The sequence below is a fragment of the Sycon ciliatum genome, chromosome 12 (genome assembly GCF_964019385.1).
Source record: "Sycon ciliatum chromosome 12, ocSycCili1.1, whole genome shotgun sequence".
Taxonomy (NCBI): domain Eukaryota; kingdom Metazoa; phylum Porifera; class Calcarea; order Leucosolenida; family Sycettidae; genus Sycon; species Sycon ciliatum.
In genome coordinates, this window is record NC_088654.1 from 5,077,349 (window position 1) to 5,092,820 (window position 15,472).

The 15,472-nt window shown below is 44.7% G+C and overlaps 1 long non-coding RNA gene across 2 annotated transcripts; it reads left to right on the plus strand.

Annotated features, from left to right (window-relative positions):
* The first annotated feature begins 4,599 nt into the window (after positions 1-4,599).
* Positions 4,600-10,945, plus strand: LOC135828755 (uncharacterized). 2 transcript variants are annotated; one of them, XR_010555742.1, is made up of 6 exons: positions 4,600-4,754; positions 6,600-6,757; positions 7,675-7,750; positions 8,210-8,373; positions 8,716-8,769; positions 10,838-10,945. It is a non-coding gene; the product is annotated as an uncharacterized LOC135828755 (long non-coding RNA). The 2 variants fall into 2 exon arrangements; XR_010555743.1 differs by lacking the exon at positions 10,838-10,945 and adding an exon at positions 10,289-10,573.
* Positions 10,946-15,472: the final 4,527 nt, after the last annotated feature.

Consider the following 15,472-nt stretch of genomic DNA (forward strand, 5'->3'; position numbering starts at 1 on the left):
ACGTGAAGAGTCTCGACCTGCATAATGGGAGGTGACGACAAGTTGACTGCACAGTGGAAAGCACGAGTGTTCGAACACCACATCCATTTTGCTTCTGATCAAAGACAGATACTAGGTCTGAATAGAGCCAAGTGGTAGTGCAGTCCATCTGCCAGCTGTAGGGAAAGAAAATAATAATTTACAGCGGACGGTGCTCATAGATGTTCCAACCAGTCGGTTTTGGATGGAAATCTTGCAGAAATGTCTGACGAAGAATGTAGTCTATTGTATGTCATGTACATTGTGCGAAGAGCTCTACGTCGGGGAAACCGAGCGTCCAGTGAGGGAAAGATTCAAGGAACATTATCGAGAGGCAAGGGTGAGGGCAGTGAAGACTCCCTGGGGGGGGGGGGGGGGGCATTACAAGTCTGACCACCGAGAATTTGCAACATCATCGCCTAACTTTCAGCCTTTCCACCACGCCAAGATTCTCGGCAGGGAGTCTTCGCTGCCTTCCCGCAAGTACATGGAAGCAACCGAAATCAGAAGCAGAAAGCCAGCAATCAACTGTGACACTGGATGGAGACTATCGGCATAAATTCATCAAGACAACAGGACCTTCATGGTTACTGTGGGCAAGACCATCTCATCGAATGGATGCAATTACCACCCGTGAGGCTCGCACTCACGCACACCCCCCCCCCCACACACACACACGCACGCTCACACACACACACGTACGCACACACACACGTGCACTCACACACACAAACACATACATACACACACTATCTTTCTCTGCCTCTGTCTCTCTCTCTTTCTCTCTCTTTCTGGCCTCGTCACCTTCACATCTAATTGGCGATCACACCAGTTGAGACATGCACTTCACGCTCACCCATCATCACCTGACTTGAGATCTTGCAAGTTGAGACATTTGTTTTAGGCTATTACCTGGCCTGCGATATTGTGGGTAGGTTCTGTTTTTGTTTCTGAATGTGTGACATTATCTTCAATGTTAGTCTCAATTCTTAGCACTAGTTATGATGTTCCTGGTATATTGCCACGTTATTGTTATTACCCTTTTTTCTGTAGTTGTATTGTTGTTTTGTTCACAGGAGTCACATATCCCTGAAGATGCCCTCTTGGGCGAAAATTTGGAAAGGAGTTTGAAGTTTGGTTTTGAGAGATTTGGAGAGACTTTAATTTTTTTTTAGCCAAGGACTTTGTGCGGCCGTGGGCGGTGAAAGAAAATTAGAAATCATGACAAGGCTACATAGGATTTACGCCATCCTTCTTGTTTTATTATTATTATTATTATTATTATTATTATTACGAAGTAGTGGTTGCGACTTCGGCGATGATTTTTGTAAGAAAGGTTCGCTCCCCACACCGGAGCTCGCGCTATTCCGCCGACTTTACTTGACACTTGACTGACTCACGACTGCCATCCAGAGCACACGAGAAGTCCATCGAACCTTCGACTCGGCAAACCTGGAAGAAAGCACCACTCCCTGCTCAATACACTCAAGCTCAACTGATGAGGGGTGAATTCCCCGAAACACTGTGTATTGAGCAGGGAGTGGTGCTTTCTTGCAGGTTTGCCGAGTCGAAGGTTCGATGGACTTCTCGTGTGCTCTGGATGGCAGTCGTGAGTCAGTCAAGTGTCAAGTAAAGTCGGCGGAATAGCGCGAGCTCCGGTGTGGGGAGCGAACCTTTCTTCTTCTTCTTCTTCTTATTATTATTATTATTATTCCTACCGCACTACGTTACTACAAACTTAGTGTTGTGAAGTATGCAATGGTAAACTTCGAACATTGGTCTAATTTGACAATAAAATATAAACATTTAGCACACATCGTGTAGAGGAGAGGATTGATCGCTGTTGAACCTCCTTGTCTGCTCCCAAAATACTCCCCACTTATCACGCAGACCACCAATCCTAATCACTTGGCGGAACTGTGTCGATAGTAATAACCTACACTGGTTTATCACCTTGATTATATTTATCTACCATTCGACGATGTCCTCTGACTGAAGACCATCACGAGAAAACGTTCTGAGAAAACAAACAAACCATTCCAGTGATGATGTATGCATACTCAGAACCATGTATCTAGTGACTGCGCACTTTGTACGTGTACTTTTCACTGTGATCACAGATTATTGTCTCCTCGTCGACTTGTAAGGGTAGACAATTATTATTCCAACACAACATGGCAAGCTACAGTCTCCACCAGGGCGTTCATCAGCATACACGGTGTGCCTCTAATTCCATATACACAACTTTGTATCTGTTCTTCAATACGTTTGACCAGGACAATGTGGCAACGATCCATCCCGTGGCTTCCAGCGACCATGCAGCAGTCTTAAAGAATTCTACCTCCACCCGACAAGGAGTCCCGAGACATCAATGGTGTGCCGCAACTACCAAAGGATAAATCATGAACGCTTCAAAGCTGACTTGATTCAGCAGCATTTTTGCAGCATCGAAGGCATCCCAAGAGACATGTGGACGGAGTGGAATAATCGCTTCCTGCAGGTGCTTGACACTCATGCCCCTCTTAGATCTAGTAAGCAACACAAGCGACGATCAGTACCGTGGATGGACAGCAAGCTCTTGCACATTTTGTGTAAGCGCACCTGGCTTCAAAGAAAGTGGCTGTCAGACAGATCTGAGCAAATGTACGCCATATTCAAAGCGGAGAGAAAAGAGGCCGCTATGTGTAACCGGAAGCTGAAAAATGGGTACTACGGTGCAAAATTTCAGTTTGCAACTTGTAATGTAAAACAAACCTGGCGAATCATCAACCAGCTGACGGGGAAACAAAGAACATCGGCACCGCTTCAGTGCTCAGCTGAAGCAATTCGAAGTGCTTTCGCCGAGATCGTGGGAGATCCCAGCCGGCCAGTTCATCTTCACCTACCCCAAGGGACACGAACGGCAACTAGTTTTGTGGAACTTGTTCCTGTATCTATTGCAAAAGTTCGGAAGCTTCTAGAGCAATCGAATCCGACGAAGGCATAAAAACTGCTTTATGGCAGTTTTCTAAAAAAAGTTATTGTGTTCTAGTCCATGGACCCCGTCTAAAAAGTAAGAAGTTAACGAAATGTGATTGCCGAAAATTCACACAAAACCTCACAATAATCACAACACTTGAAATGCTGCTTTCAACACTAAACTTGTACTGCACCAACAATTGGCAACATGCATGTCATGCTTGCATAGGAAAGAGGATCACGAGGGGAAAAGGTCTTCTACATGTAGCTTTTCATTCTGTGTGTAATTATTGTGAGGTTTTGTGTGAAATTTTAATTTTCGGCTATCACATTTCGTTAACTTCTTACTTTTTAGACGGGGTCCATGGACTAGAACACAATAACTTTTTTTAGAAAACTGCCATAAAGCAGTTTTTATTGCTATAATTTCTTTTGTTTTTTCTGTCACCAATCAATGGAATGCCCTATATCAGTATGTAAATTTAAACTAAATGATGGCCTTCACATCATATCCAGAGATCAATACCGTATTATACGCATTGATGTGCAAGCCTTTTCTGGCAGAAAATGGCAAAATGCATGTTCTTCTGCGTGGAAACATGTGAGTACGTAGTGGTGGACCGTAGTGATACATTTTTTATACGGAGGCCCAGACAAAAAAAAAGTACCTCACGGGGATTGCTTTCGTAGATATGTCAAAAGCATTTGATAAGGCGAAGCACCAAACCCATTCAAGACCTATTCGAGATCGGAATTGATGGAACGTTGGTGCAATGGCTTGCAGACTACCTCTCAGATCGGACACAGTATGTCAAAGTTGGTCAGGTAAAGAGCTCACCATACACCATCTTCTCCAGAGTACCACAGGGGTCAGTTCTCGGACCCTGTTGTTTGTTCTCTACGTCCGTGACATTGCGAAAGAGTTGTCCCCTCACCAAGTTGCGACCCTGCAATTTTCGGATGATATCTCAATTAGATCCAGCAGCATGAGCATGGATGAGGTGTCCCAAAATCTCTCAAGTGCTCTCCCGCATCTCGCCGATTGGCTTAGGAGCCGCGGTCTCATCTTGAATGAAAAGAAGACACAGAGAATACGGATATCGCCAGTACGGTCTCAAAAATTTGACTTGCAGGTGCAATGTAGCGCAAGGTTGACGGGCCCGTCTTCCCCCCAGATGAAACAGATGAAACAAGATGAAACGAGATGAAACGAGATGAAACAAGATGAAACGCCAAGTACGGGCGCAGATGAGGCCGAGATGAAACGAAATGAAACAAAATGAAACAAAATGAAACAACATGAAACAAGATGAAACCAAATGAAACTCGAAGTACGGGCCTAGATGGGCCGCGAATGAAACAAGATGAAACGAGATGAAACAATGTATGGGCGTAGATGGGGCGCACGCGACCATGTACCACGCGTGCACGAGCGAAAAGAACTGAATGATCCAATCATTGAAATAATTTTGTTTGCAGAGGCAATTCGCGCAAGGGAGGGATAGCAATTTGATGGCTTGCGAGCGACAGCACGAGCCGCCCATGGAAGTACATGTACCCACGATAGGAATACACTGTTGGGAACATGGTGGCGCCGCTGACGGTACCTATGTACTAGTAAGTGGAATTACTTTATTGGAAGTACCCACGACGGGGAAAATAGTCTCTCTAGTATTGTCGGTGAATGGTGATGGTGGTGGTGGCGATGGCTACTTTCCTCTGCTCAGAGAGAACCCCTGCATGTCCTTCGTCGTGATGCAAAAGAGCAGTGGATGCAGGTAAAGGCCGTGTCAGAGAATTTCGCCTAGTGCTGTGGCCAGGGTGAAAATAAATTAGGGCTGAAACGATCATTCAATAACTCCTAGCCATCAACCGATCTCTTTAGCGATGAATATAATTGTAACATAGAAAAATGTGGGCACAAGCTATGCAATCGAGTCCACCGACTAAACCGGATTCCGAATAGTCAGACGTGCACAATCTAGCACAAAACTGGCAAGGAGTATGAGTACTGAGACATTGAGATCAATTATAACTGTTGGTTCATAATTATAGATTCTTTCCGGCTGTAGTCGCGCACCTCGAACACAAGACTATGAAGAAATTCCATGATGCCTTTGCTACATTAGCTGTGGCCACCAGTCAAACACTCTAAATATACCCAGGCTACCGCTCAGTGTTTGGTATTCTGTAAACATGGTAAACATTTCAGGCAATTGTGTCGACACCTGTGGACATCTGACTGGTCTAAAGCCTAGTTCTCATTCGACGTAACACTGACGGTACAGGACGTAAGGGCCTGTCGGGACGGCTGGGGTGAGCTGTAAAATCTTTTACAATTCGTACGACACGACATGCTGCAGTCGTTGCGATGTTCTCCAGCGAACGGCGCGAGTCATAAGGCACAGTCCGTGACGGGGTGACTTTCGGACCTAATTTCTTGTTTGTCGGGACTTCTTTTCAATTATTTCTCCTTGAATGAAGGGAAATCAAGTTCGCAATACCAGTTTTTCATGGAGACAAAAAGTAGCCCTGAAAGTTGTGCCATTCGAATAGTAGCCCTAGGAAATGATAAAACAGTTCATCTGTCATTCTCCTAAACCATCCCTAAAGACCATAAGTGACATGAGATCTTATCTTGCTAACATTCAACTCAAGTCGGGTTAGCCATTCTGCGAGTTATCATGGGAAGCGCAGTGTTCGAAATCCTAAACATTTCCTAGTACGAATCGGGAGTGGACGGCGCACGACGCCGCCTCCTGTTCACACTCAAAATGCAGCCGTTTTGTACGCTTGCGTCTCCGTCTATGCCCGTCTACGGTATGAAAAGTTGAACTGATCCAACACTTCCTGTCGCTTCCCGATCCGTAGGGTAGTATGGTTGCGTTCCCGTTCCTGGTGTTCTCATTGGAGTCGTCAGACCGTCCTGTCGCTTCCCATCGATCCTTACGCCGCGTCCCGTCGAATGTGAACTAGGCTTTATCAATATGAACTAGAGGAGTTCATGTTGTTTCTAGAACGAAGAATCAGGCTTGTCGTCACCCTTTGGCTTGAAGCTCTTATCACCAACTTCTGCAACGAATCAATCGAAAAAATACCGTCTTGACTCCCGATCTCTTTCATAGCCACGCATCAATATTACTGCGCTTGAAAGTACACGATTGCACTCGTATCCACAATTGGATGTAGAGGAAGGGCTAGAATACTGCCACTGGTATGCATGCATAAAAACGTCGTTTGCATTCGCTTTGAACACTAATGATTATCGATTGCGCTCTTAAAACGATCGGTTTGCGAGTTATCTGTATACTTGTTTCAGCCCTAAATGCATTGCCCTCGTAGAGGACATGGATGAGCAGTGATATGAGCAGGGATGTTAGTACTGATGTGCCTTTCGTCCTCATATTTTACAGAGAAGACGTCTGCCTCCAATAATAAAAATAATGTAGTAATGATAATGTGTTGCCCTTTTATCTTCTCAGGAGCCCTATGCCTTTGCCTCTTCTCCCCTGGACTGGACGCTCTGTCCAGTAGTGTCCAGTAAATGATTTGTAGTTTAAGTTAGGGTGCACTCTCTCTTGAGGATTTGCCCACCTTGATGATTGTGCTCTTCGTGTTATTAGAAAATGTCTCTACCTGCCAGGATGGTATAAGAGCACGAACTGAATCACCTGTTGGTGCAGAAGGCTTGGAGGACTGCTTTTGAAACAGTTGTTCAAATTTCCTGCACCTCTTCGTAGCCGTTGTCTGATTGCTGCATTCTGGGGAGACTGAAGTGAAGGTTAGTGAAGCTGCACAGTCCCCGTGGAAATGTTTATGCTGCAACTATTTACTGCTGACATGTATTTATGTATTTCAGGAATCTCCAGAGGGTGAAGGCTTGCTGCAAGCTCCGTCCCTTCAATGCCGTGATACATCCGTAGATCAGTCGTGTGCCTGTCCTGTGCTTTTGTGAGCATGCTCCTTTGCACATGCCTTTGTCCTGTGCATGCGCGGGCATGGGCGCGCGCGCGTGTGTGTGTGTGTGTGTGTGTGTGTGTGTACGCCAACGACACCGTCCGTGCACATGTGCATGGACGTGAGTTTGTGCGTTTGCCTTTGTTATATGCATACAGTATTATCAATTTATCATGCCTATACAAGCCTTGCCAGTGTCTCGTTAGGAGAAGCAGATACATGATTACACCACTTGGGTTTTGACCTTCTTTGGCCGGGGCGAACGTCCAAGGAAAGACTCCCTCTGGGCCAAGGTGTTGGCGACAGTTGAGAGTTGTCCTCTATTTTGCAGCGGGGGACAGCATGGCATATTTGGTGCCGGAAAGAGTGCAGTTGCACCTTTCACGTTACTGTAAAATTTGCAGGTCACTCCCTTGAAGCTGGAGACTGCTGATACTGCTGCTCAAACGGCTGCTGCTGTTACTCTCTGCTGCTACCATGGTCGTTGCTTTGTATCAATGGCGAAAATTCTCAGATGAGCTTTGGGTCCGGGCACTAGAACCCTGCTGCTGCCTCTGCAGCAGTTGTAGAAAGTTTTGTAATACCAGTGTCGATGGTGAACTTCTGCTCTTTTTTTATCCCAGACACTTTGTGGTCAAGAGACTATTACGTCTTTGTGGTGTTGTCGTTGCTGTTTGGTTATACTAGTTGGCGTCTGTTTGGAAATATATTGTGCTTTTCTGTGTGTTCATGTGAACGTAGAAGCCCTCACCGAAACCAACACTACGTTGCTGTGTTGTTTTCTTCCAAGGTCGGGCACAGTAAAGAAGACGACTCTGTGAGTATATTCGCAGATGAACTTTGGGTTAATAGAATGCAGGTGCTGCTGCTCTTGTGCCGGGCTGAAGGTGTCAATGATGGGGTGGATCATGCTTTCTCTTTATATACCTTTTGTATATTGGTGTGTAAGTAGGAGCACATACCAACACGTAATCTTTCTAAAGCCTAGTTCTCTTTCGACGCAACGCTGACGGTACGGGACGTAAGGGCCTGTGACGGCTGGGGTGAGCTGTAAAATCTTGTACAATTCGTACGACACGACATGCTCCAGTCTTTGCGATGTTCAACAGCGAATGGTGCGAGTCATAAGGCACTGTCCGTGACGGGGTGACCGTCCCGGCGTTTCCCGTCGATCCTTATGTCGCGTCCCGTTGCGCCCCGTCGAATGTGAACTGGGCTTAACAATGGCATGGAGACAGTTTCAATTGCAGTTTAATGTTACTGCACTGCACTGCAGGTATCAAGGCACTACCCAGAGGGAGGATGTTGGCCTTCTCCTGATGGGAAAATGTCTTCTTTCTCATGGCGTAGTCAGGACTGCACTGACCCTACCATCCACTTTACCTCTCCGGAAAGGGACTTGACAACCAGTCAAGATGGAAGTGCAGAGATATACCAGCGGTAAGTCACATGCTTAGGATATCCACTTGATGAAGGAAGGACAGGTGCTCAACTACTACACGAAAATGTGAGCATAAGGAGATGGGCTGATGGGTCGGGTGGGTGACAGGTCTTTGCCCGGTTGCTGGAGTATAACAACCTGGGTCTTTGATTGGTTTAGAAGCGGTCCGATCTATTCGGGGTGCCATCCTCAATTAGACGGGCAGTGAAGATCTTGCAGGATCAATCGCACATGTAGAATATGGATATGTGGATGCGGGCAGCAGATCTGTAATTTCCAGTATCAAAGTTCAGTTGTATTTGCTTTTCTTTATTTTCTATTTGTGATGTTGTTCACTGCAGCTTCTAGCATTAACTGCCAATTTGCACTGACGCAGCAAGACTCCCAACAGTCAAGTATGTTTCATTGCATGCACTAGGATTACAGTAGAATGCCGATTATCCGAATGTCAACTGTCCAAACGGTCAATTATCCGAAATTCCTGTTTGCACTGAATTCAATTCAATAAGTCGACTTATACCGGTAAAATATGGTAACAGCGGGACTGTAGGGTGTGGCATTTCCATGATACAGTGGAAAATTTCACGATTTTTGGTGCAAACATAGCTCGGACCCTGCTCGATTGGATATACAATGCAGGTTCTTGGAACCACGGACACGACTATTTTCTTCGGGATCTGAACGTTTTAGGTCCGAGAGCTGTTCGCGGTTTTGTCGCTTGTCACGGTTGTGGACTCATCGTTGTAGCATAAATGAGGCTGGACTATTCCAAGCGGAAAACTAAAATATTTCTTTCTCAAAGCACAATCACTGGCCCGGAGGAGCACACCTTCTCTAACTACATACCGGGTGCAGTACATGACACGTCCGTGTATTGACTAGTCTCTTGTACATTTAGATCTACCACACGACTCGCGTAGCGCTAGCACGACAGTGCGGGTGTAGTCATGTACTACTACTACTACAGTACTGCCGGGCGCCGAAGAACGGACCGCCGATGAACGGCCAGGCTATGATTTCGCTATTTTTTAAGAACGGTCTAAGTAGAAACGTAATGTACAATATGAATATGATGTACACTCAGACGTATAACTCTGCATAAATGTACATGTAAGACTGTACCATCGAATATGAACGAAACTGCTGTGCTCGCCAAAAATAAGAACGGGCTAGGCTAGAACCCTGACCCCGTTCTTCGGTGCGCGGCAGTACTGTAGTGTAATGTTCCGTATGTTTGTTGACTATGGCATGCACGCAGAAGCCAGCGGATGTAAAAAGTCCAACTCGGAAACGGCTAAAAACGGGGTATCCTCAAATTTTGCCGAGCTGAAAATCACAGGGTACGTAGGGCTTGTAACAGTGAGTTGAATGCTCTTGGTCCGAAGAAGCTGCGACAGATGGTTCTCAAATCGAACGCGTTTCGAATATTGGCCATTTTGCACACAAATAGATGGCTGCACACTGTGACCTTATTACCTGGATCAGGTAGACTGCGTGCTCGCTTTCGCTCATTTTCGATTGGGCGTATCTGACGAACCATGGACCGCAGCCTCCTCGGAAAAGAACATTCGACTCAGCGCCCCAAACTCTACGGGTCCTGAAATTAAAAAAATTCAGCAGACTTCCCCTCTAATACGTAAGGCAGAACTCATTACAGTCCTTGATTAGAAGTTGACATATTCTTGTACGAATCCGGTGGCAGCCACAACAATGTCTTTTGTGAAAAATGTATGCAATCCTTTTAAAAAGCATCTCCCACCAGGCATTCGATCGAATTTTTCATGGCGTGGAGATTTGTTACGGCGTGAACCGATGCTTGGCGTGTAGAATTTGCTTTTTGATGTGTTCTTTGGAAGATGCAGTCTTAAAAATGGTGTGGATGTCTTTGTTTCTGTCCTTCTGCTGTCCTCGTAGAAAGAATAATATAGACATGCAGAAAATGTAGGAGAGCGATGACATCAGAAGGACACTCTCAGGTTCAGGGTACCTGTACTGCCCCAATAAATTGGGTCAGATCCCAAAACGAGGTTGGCCGAAGCAAAAAAAATAGAAGAGCCTGCCTTCAATTGAATATGAGGAAGAAGAAGACAAAGAAAGAAAAAGAGTAGGAATTTGCTTGTGTAAACTTTGTTTCCTCTGTCTAGGCTGCCATCGCATTATAGCAGCCAACAGTGTGTGTGTGTGTGTGTGTGTGTGTGTGTGTGTGCGTGTGCGTGTGCGTGTGCGTGTGCGTGTGCGTGTGTGTGCGTGCGTATGTGTGCATATGTGTGCATATGTGTGTGTGTGTGTGTGTTTGCGTCTGTGTGCACACGCTTGTGTTTGTGTGTGTGTGTTTGCATGTGTGTATATTCTGCTAATCTTGACTTTTAAAATTCCCACATCTGGGCATATTGTGTTCTGTATGTGAATTTATCTTCATTAACTTGTGCACTACGTTCCTTTCTTCACGTTACGGCACTTTAGTATCGTTTTACTTGAACATCATACTCTCGCCCAACTTTGTTTCACCAACAAAGGTTTATTCTCCAAAGTATTTCTAATTGATTGTGTATGAGTTTCATACTACTGTCAGGGGCGTCGGAAGGTATTTTAGTGTGGTACGGTCAGCCATCTGAAGTACAATTGACTCGTGGGGGAGTGGTGGCTGAGCCGAAAATTTTTGAATTTTAGATCCCCAGTGTATTTTGTTGACTCACGGGTATCTGGGGCAAAAAGTGGTACGGTCAATACCGTAGTGACCGTACCGTGTGCGACGCCCCTGACTGTTAGAATCGACCAGCTGTGTTTCCTTGAGGGGCGTATCCTTACCTGGGATGTGTTTTCTCATTCCCGGCAGCAGAAAGAGCTCTACAATATGTATATAATTTAAGAATAGAATTTGATGTACAGGAGGAGAGTGCCAATTATCCCCACCCCTCGGGACGCGGGCTGTCTCCAGAGGGTTCAGATGAGAAGAATGTTCGGATAAGAGAGCAGTCACACATCTATCTAAATCATGCATATTCCAGCATGTTTTCATCATGTTCGTTCTCTTCAGCAGTGAAACAGGAACTAGGTGCACTCATGCTCCTCTAAATTAATGACACTATTATTACACATTTTGACTCAAACCTGTTTTAATACATCTTGTGAATCGCTTCAATGGTGCCCCGAGCGACGAAAATCACTAACTTTGAAACTCATCTTCTACCCCTCAATTAAATGCAAGCAATTATTTTGGATAATTAATCATTTGGATAGTTGACATTAGGATAATCGGCACATTGTGTGTGATTTGGGGGGGGGGGGGAGGAAGAGGAGGAGGCTGCGAGAGGCCGTGGTGGACGTGTACCGGCTTGTGCACAGCCTGGAAATAGCCTCACTTTAGATGTATGCACATTCAAACGGTGGATGCTTCCCGCCATCCTTTTCCCCCTCTTTTTCCTTTTCCCGCCATTATTTACCCCCTCTTTTTCAATTTCCCGCTCTTCTTTTCCCCCTCTTTTTCCCCCTTTTTCTCCCCTTTTCCCCCTTTTCTGCGAGAAGATTAGCCCCCTCCTTGCGCAAAACTGGCTGTGCCAACTACTCGCTCTGCGAAATATTTAGGTCTCCACTTTGATGTGAACATGAGCTGGAACACCATGTTGGATGGGGCGTCGCGTCAAAAGTTGGCGTGTTCAGACGATACACTACGTTCCTGCCTTTTCAATGTCGCATAGCCTACTCTCGTTCTTTCGTTTTATCACACTTTTTGTATGCCGCTTCTGCTTACTTACCATTTCTGACGGTGTATCAAAGTCGACGGCTTTATGAGCCCTACAAGTGTGCTCAACGCACAGTCTGTCGGGTACCTCCCGAAACACCCACAAGCAATATTCTCACACGCATGAACATCCAAACATTGACCACATACGCCAACATGCACCTTTTGTTTTTTATCTGGCGTTGTCTCCATGACTCCTCTAACATCAGCATGTTGTTCGCTATCTTTTTCAGCTGCAGAAATTCCACTCAAACTCGTGGTGGGCACAGCAATTTACTGATTGTCCCAGCCAGCCCAACTGCATATCTTGCCAAACCTGTTACCTATACTGGGACCCTATAATGGAACCAGCTCAACACTGCGGTCAGACAAGAAAGAAAACGCAATCGCTTTACGTCAATGGCTCTTGCCTTTTTGCTTACCAGATAAATAATCCTCTTTCCAAATGCTGTATGTATTGCTCTTTACGTTATTTTCTTCCTATGAAAGTCGCGACTCCTTTTTTGAGTTGTTTTTCTTCTCTCGTTTTCTTTCCCTAATAGTTGCTGTTACACTCATTGATCCGTATGTACAGATATACAGCATTCCCTCACTGGTGGGACCATTGTTATTAGGCTAGGGAATGTTTTGTACTTCTTACTATAAATAAAGAATACAAACAACAAACAAACAATAGACGGTTTAGACGGGTGAACACAGCAATGTACAAACAATTATACAAGTAAAGTGACAAGTTCTCCCTGACACAAAGGCCATGTTTCACATGTAAGGTATCCGTTGGACTGGTATATGAACATCTAAACAGCTTTGTCATGATACATGTACTTGACATGCACATGGTATCACGTGATAACTGTCACTGGCTGACCTAGTTCCCTGACCTATGCGTACAATACATACAGTAATCCTACAGATAGAATTTGGAGAAAAATATGGGAAGAAAAATTAGCAGATTCTGTTACTTTTTCTTATATGTTTCATGGATGTTTTTCAACGGGATAAAATATGGAACAGATTTCAATGAAGTGGGTGTGATAAGGTTTTTAGGGCTCTGCTACTTGTACTGGTCTTCAACGAGTATGTCCCACCCTTTGTAGCATAACCTGCGAAGGGCTAGTTGCACGTTACCTTCTATATATCACTGTGTCAAGGCTACAGTTGAGTTAGTTCCATAACAGATACACACATATACCATTAAATTTTAATTTACACCATAACAAATGAGCAACCAGACGGAGACAGAAACAGAATGTTGGTGAAACTAAAAGCATAGTGTAAGACATGCAAGAGCAAGCTGTAATGTCCCAAGGACGATCTGACCACCAAACAGAAACAAGGAACAAAACAATACGAACGTTCAAGTGGGTTTCTACAAACAAATACAGAGGTGTGCACTACGATCACAAGGTAAGATTTTTCACAAAGAAAATGCATTGAACAGGCTGAGATTATGAATAGGTATGAAATCCTTTGAAGGGTAAACCCTATAGAATATTCATGACTACTCAAACCTGCAGTTTACTATGCATGAGTAATGCCTTCACGCAAGAAACTAAGATAACATGCAAATGGATTTATAGCCCGAACTACAGACTCCATAGAGAAATACCGCTGTAATGATAGCACCTGAGCGCACTTTCCAATACTCATCGTTTCCTTTAACAATCCATCTAGTCTGGTGTAGCTCGCTTGCATTTCATCAATGAAGCAGGAAATCGCTGCCTCGTGTTTATCCTTGTACTGTACTGACGTCACTTGCGTATGATCATCACCATCTATAAACGAGTATTCATGTGAACTGAGAGACTGCGGAGAAAGAACGACTGAGGAAGATTTGTAAAGGATCTGGCTTCCTGGTCTTAAGCAATTGTGTAAAAATATCGGCACGTGAGAAAGGTTAACGGACCTGTCCGTCATTGTCGCTGCCAAGTTAGTGTTCATCTCTACGGCTATAAATATCGTACATTCGGCATGTGGCTTGAAAACATCAAAATACACTGGATGGTCAGGTCCAAACTGCATATTTCTTTCAAGACCTTGGGCGCTTTTGGAGAGTATCCACTTATAAGATTTGTATTTCGGTGAAATCTCCACTTTTGACGAGGTTGGCAGGTCAAATAATGTAAAGAAACCCAGGACAATATCCATGAGATTTCCTGGGGCACTGGAAAGACTTGATTTAGCTACGGTAGGCCATGTAGACTTGCAACCATTGCAATGCCACCGGTACCCGCAGTTTGACCGGGGATAAGCAGATATCCTGGCTGGTCTTATGCATTGGTTACATTGTATTTCATTACGAATCACCTTCCTTCTCGCTAAGAAGCGTAGCAATGACTGGTTGTCCCGTGTATGCTCCAAAATGTCCTTCCGAGAGTACACCTCTGCCTCGTTGTCCATTATAGAACTTGGTTCCACAATCTGGGTTCCTTCTAGACTTGCATTTGCGGCTTCTCCTCCAGCCGCAATAGTAGAAGCCGAGTCACCGACATTGGAATCCATCTTGGCAGACGACGGCGTCACACTAAACGGTATCAAAGATGCAGTAAATCGGCGACAGAGACTTTGGACCAGTTATTGTGTCGCAGGCAGTTTATACAGGTCCCCTAGTGATGACATAATTATACAGTGTGATGATTTTGTCACTTACTCTTACCGTATTGTTGAACTTGCAATGTCACCTAGAGCTAGGCCTGGGCAGATAATACTAGCATTATAAGTAGCATTAGCGTGTGTGATTTACAAGGAGAATTATGCTAGCATTATTCATGTGACAGTACATGTCAACAAAAGTGGCATTATACTCAAATATGGAAGTTTGGTCACTTCAAAAAATTACCGTTACATGCCTTGTTCATCGAACTGCACAACCTGCATCGGATTGTCCAAACTAAGCCATTTTCAACGCATACTATTGCGGTTTTGTGGGCATTCTGGAGCCACAGCAGCATAAAATTAGAAAAAAAGGATCATGATTTTCTAGCATTTTCCATGCCGTCCACGTAGAACTACGAAACGTGCACAATACTGCCGAAACCAAGCCATTTTTCCATACTTTCTACTGGTAAATTGCTGGAATTACAGAGGAACAGCAGCAATTATAAGTAGCATTATGGTACAGCATTTTTGGCATTGCCATTAGCAATATCGAGCAAAAAAAAATTATTATCCTCCCAGGCCTATAAAGAGTAGAGTAATATTTGAGCAGATAATTCCGCTCGCGATCTTGGCGCTTGAATTTGCATGTTTGCAATGCATTATTGTATTTAGTGCGAATGGACAAGACACTATGAGGGTCCTGTGCTAATCCCTACTAGTATGTGTCTATGTGAGCAATCAAGGCACCTGTGGAAGCG